The sequence below is a fragment of the Arachis stenosperma genome, chromosome 10 (genome assembly GCF_014773155.1).
Source record: "Arachis stenosperma cultivar V10309 chromosome 10, arast.V10309.gnm1.PFL2, whole genome shotgun sequence".
In the NCBI taxonomy this organism is placed as follows: domain Eukaryota; kingdom Viridiplantae; phylum Streptophyta; class Magnoliopsida; order Fabales; family Fabaceae; genus Arachis; species Arachis stenosperma.
The window spans coordinates 22,858,307-22,863,617 of NC_080386.1; the positions used below are offsets into that span (position 1 = coordinate 22,858,307).

A 5,311-nucleotide genomic window follows, 5' to 3' on the forward strand; every position below is an offset into this window, starting at 1 on the left:
ACCATTATTGAAACCTTGTTGAGGTCTCTGTTGATCCTTCCATGAGAGATTTGGATAATTTCTCCATGAAGAATTATAGGTGTTTCCATAGGGTTCTCCCATGTAATTCACCTCTTCCATTGAAGGGTTCTCAGGATCATAAGCTTCTTCTTCAAATGAAGCATCCTTAGTACTGCCTGGTGCAGCTTGCATTCCAGACAAACTTTGAGAAATCAAATTGACTTGCTGAGTCAATATTTTGTTCTGAGCCAATATGGCATTCAGAGTATCAATCTCAAGAACTCCTTTCTTCTGATTTGTCCTATTGTTCACAGGATTCCTTTCAGAAGTGTACATGAATTGGTTATTTGCAACTATTTCAATTAGTTTTTGAGCTTCTGTAGGCGTCTTCTTCAGATGAAGAGATCCTCCAGCAGAGCTATCCAATGACATCTTGGATAGTTCAGAGAGACCATCATAGAAAATACCTATGATGCTCCATTCAGAAAGCATGTCAGAAGGACATTTTCTGATCAATTGTTTGTATCTTTCCCAAGCTTCATAGAGGGATTCTCCTTCCTTCTGTCTGAAGGTTTGGACTTCCACTCTAAGCTTACTCAATTTTTGAGGTGGAAAGAACTTTGCCAAGAAGGCATTGACTAGCTTTTCCCAAGAGTTCAGGCTTTCTTTAGGTTGTGAGTCCAACCATATCCTAGCTCTGTCTCTTACAGCAAAAGGGAATAGCATAAGTCTGTAGACCTCAGGGTCAACCCCATTAGTCTTGACAGTGTCACAGATTTGCAAGAATTCAGCTAAGAACTGGTGAGGATCTTCCAATGGAAGTCCATTGAACTTGCAATTCTGTTGCATTAGAGAAACTAATTGAGGCTTAAGCTCAAAGTTGTTTGGTCCAATGGCAGGGATAGAGATGCTTCTCCCATAGAAGTCGGGAGTAGGTGCAGTAAAGTCACCCAGCACCTTCCTTGCATTGTTGGCATTGTTGTTATTTTCGGCTGCCATGGGTTCTTCTTCTTTGAAGATTTCTGTTAGGTCCTCGGAGAGTTGTGCCTTAGCTTCTCTTAGCTTTCGCTTTAAGGTCCTTTCAGGTTCATGGTCAGCCTCAACAAGAATGCTTTTGTCTTTGCTCCTGCTCATATGAAAGAGAAGAGAACAAGAAAATATGGAATCCTCTATGTCACAGTATAGAGATTCCTTGAGGTGTCAGAGGAAAAGAAAAATAGAAGGAAGAAGTAGAGAATTCGAACTTATCAAGAAAGATGGAGTTCGAATTGTGCATTAAGGAATAGTGTTAGTCCATAAATAGAAGGATGTGAGAAGAGGGGAAGAAACTTTTGAAAATTAAGTAAAAGATTTTAAAAAAATATTTTGAAAAACACTAATTGATTTTCGAAAACCAAGAGTGGAAAAGAAATCAAGTGATTTTTGAAAAAGATTTGAAATTATAAATTAAAAATATATGATTGAAAACTATTTTGAAAAAGATATGATTAAGAAGATATGATTGAAAAGTTATGGTTTTAAAAAGATGTGATTGAGAAGATATGATTTGAAAAACAATTTAAAAAGATTTGATTTTAAAAATTAATGACTTGGCTAACAAGAAAAGATATGATTCAAACATTAAACCTTTCTCAACAGAAAAGGCAACATACTTGAAATGTTGAATCAAATCGTTAATTGATAGCAAGTATGGAAAGAAATTAATTTTGAAAAATATTTGATTGAAAAGATTTGATTTGAAAAAGATTTTATTTTGAAAAAATTTTGAAAACTTGAAAAAAATCTGAATTAAAAACAGAATCTTCCCTCTTGTGCCATCTTGACGTTAAACGCCCAGAATGGTGCACATTCTGGCGTTTAACGCCCAAATCACTACCCTTTTGGGCGTTAAACGCCCAGCCAGGCACCCTGGCTGGCGTTTAAACGCCAGTTTGCCTTCTTCACTGGGCGTTTTGAACGTCCAGTTTTTTTCTGTGTAATTCCTCTGCTGTATGTTCTGAATCTTCAATTCTCTGTATTATTGACTTGAAAAGACACAAATTAAAAATATTTTTGGATTTTTAATAATGAGGAATAATCAAAATGCTACTAAAATCAAATAACAATGCATGCAAGACACCAAACTTAGCAGTTTGTATACTACTGACACTAACAAGATGAGAATGCATATGACAAAACACTCAAGTCAAGAGAATTCAAAGATCAAAGCAAGGAAATCATCAAGAACAACTTGAAGATCACTTAAGACACATGAATGAATGCAAGAAGAACAGAAACATGCAATTGACACCAAACTTAAAATGAGATACTAGACTCAACAATAAACATAAAATATTTTTGGTTTTTTTATGATTTTGTAATTTTTTTGGTTTTTTCGAAAATTAAGTGGAAAAGAAAATAAAGGTATCAAAATTCTTAATGAGAATTCCAGGAATCATGCAATGTTAGTCTAAAGCTTCAGTCTAAAGAAATTAGACATGGATAGCCAAGCTTCAGTAGAACATTGCATTCAAGAGCTAAATTGATGAGAATCAATCAGCTTTGGTGATGATAAGATCATCACCTTGAAACACTAGAATTCATTCTTAAGAACTCTGAAAAATACCTAATCTAAGCAACAAGATGAACCGTCAGTTGTCCATACTCGAAACAATCCCCGGCAACGGCGCCAAAAACTTGGTGCACGAAATTGTGATCACTACTTTTCACAACTCAAATAATCCTTAGTAATGGCCCCAAAGACTTGGTGCTCAATACCATGGTATAAACACAACTTCGCACAACTAACCAGCAAGTGCACTGGGTCGTCCAAGTAATAAACCTTACGCGAGTGAAAATGTTCAACGCACCCTGTCACGGCACGGCTATTCAGCTGTCGGTTCTCGATCATGTCGGAATAGAATCCAATGATTCTTTTGCGTCTGTCACTAACGCCCCACAATCGCGAGTTTGAAGCTCGTCATAGTCATTCAATCATTGAATCCTACTCAGAATACCACAGACAAGGTTTAGACCTTCCGAATTCTCTTGAATGCCGCCATCAATTCTAGCTTATATCACGAAGATTCCGATTAAAGAATCCAAGAGATAAACATTCAAGCCTTGTTTGCTTGTAGAACGGGAGTGGTTGTCAGGCATGCGTTCATAAGTGAGAATGATGATGAGCGTCACATAATCATCACATTCATCATGTTCTTGGGTACGAATGAATATCTTGGAATAAGAACAAGCTGAATTGAATAGAAGAACAATAGTAATTGCATTAATACTCGAGGTACAGCAGAGCTCCACACCTTAATCTATGGTGTGTAGAAACTCCACCGTTGAAAATACATAAGAACAAGGTCTAGGCATAGCCGTGAGGCCAGCCCCAAGTGATCTAAAATAGCATAAGACTAAAGACAGCTACCCCGATGAAAATACAATAGTAAAAGGTCCTAGAGTAAAAGACATAAAAATCCACTTCCGGGCCCACTTGGTGTGTGCTTGGGCTGAGCATTGAAGCATTTTCGTGTAGAGACTCTTCTTGGAGTTAAACGCCAGCTTTTGTGCCAGTTTGGGCGTTTAACTCCCATTCTTGTGCCAGTTCCGGCGTTTAACACCGGGCATTCTTGAGCTGATTTGGAACGCCGGTTTGGGCCATCAAATCTCGGGCAAAGTATGAACTATTATACATTTCTGGAAAGCCCAGGATGTCTACTTTCCAACGCCGTTGAGAGCGCGCCAATTGGACTTCTGTAGCTCCAGAAAATCCACTTCGAGTGCAGGAAGGTCAGAATCCAACAGCATCTGCAGTCCTTTTCAGTCTCTGAATCAGATTTTTGCTCATGTCCCTCAATTTCAGCCAGAAAATACCTGAAATCACAGAAAAACACACAAAATCATAGTAAAGTCCAGAAAAGTAAATTTTAACTAAAAACTAATAAAAATATACTAAAAACTAACTAAATCTACTAAAAATATACTAAAAATAATGCCAAAAAGCGTACAAATTATCCGCTCATCAACTAACACTCCTCCTCAATGCACAATTCGAACTCCATCTTACTTGATAAGTTCGAATTCTTCTACCTCTTCCTTCTATTTTTCTTTTCCTCTGACACCTCAAGGAATCTCTATACTGTGACATAGAGGATTCCATATTTTCTTGTTCTCTTCTCTTTCATATGAGCAGGAGCAAAGACAAAAGCATTCTTGTTGAGGTTGACCCTGAACCTGAGAGGACCTTGAAGCGAAAGCTAAGAGAAGCTAAGGCACAACTCTCTGTAGAGGACCTAACAGAAATCTTCAAAGAAGAAGAACCCATGGCAGCCGAAAATAACAACAATGCCAACAATGCAAGGAAGGTGCTGGGTGACTTTACTGCACCTACTCCCGACTTCTATGGGAGAAGCATCTCTATTCCTGCCATTGGAGCAAACAAATTTGAGCTTAAGCCTCAATTAGTTTCTCTAATGTAACAAAATTGCAAGTTCCATGGACTTCCATTGGAAGATCCTCATCAGTTTTTAGCTGAATTCTCGCAAATTTGTGACACTGTCAAGACTAATGGGGTTGACCCTGAGGTCTACAGACTTATGCTATTCCCTTTTGCTGTAAGAGATAGAGCTAGGATATGGTTGGACTCACAACCAAAATAAATCCTGAACTCTTGGAAAAAGCTAGTCAATGCCTTCTTGGCAAAGTTCTTTTCACCTCAAAAATTGAGTAAGCTTAGAGTGGAAGTCCAAACCTTTAGACAGAAGGAAGGTGAATCCCTCTATGAAGCTTGGAAAAGATACAAACAATTGATCAGAAAGTGTCCCTCTGACATGCTTTCTGAATGGAGCATCATAGGTATCTTCTATGATGGTCTGTCTAAACTGTCCAAGATGTCATTGGATAGCTCTGCTGGAGGATCTCTTCATCTGAAGAAGACGCCTGCAGAAGCTCAAGAACTGATTGAAATGGTTGCAAATAACCAATTCATGTACACTTCTGAAAGGAATCCTGTGAACAATGGGACCAATCAGAAGAAAGGAATTCTTGAGATTGATACTCTGAATGCCATATTGGCTCAGAACAAAATATTGACTCAACAAGTCAATTTGATTTCTCAAAGTCTGTCTGGAATGCAAGCTGCACCAGGCAGTACTAAGGATGCTTCATCTGAAGAAGAAGCTTATGATCCTAAGAACCCTTCAATGGAAGAGGTGAATTACATGGGAGAACCCTATGGAAACATCTATAATCCTTCATGGAGAAATCATCCAAATCTCTCATGGAAGGATCAACAAAGACCTCAACAAGGTTTCAACAACAATAATGGTGG

At 38.1% G+C, this 5,311-nt stretch overlaps 1 non-coding gene across 1 annotated transcript; it reads left to right on the forward strand.

The window, feature by feature from the left end:
• The first annotated feature begins 486 nt into the window (after positions 1-486).
• LOC130958654 (small nucleolar RNA R71) lies at positions 487-594 on the forward strand. Its single transcript, XR_009077765.1, has one exon. It is a non-coding gene; the product is annotated as a small nucleolar RNA R71 (small nucleolar RNA).
• The last annotated feature ends 4,717 nt before the right edge of the window (positions 595-5,311 follow it).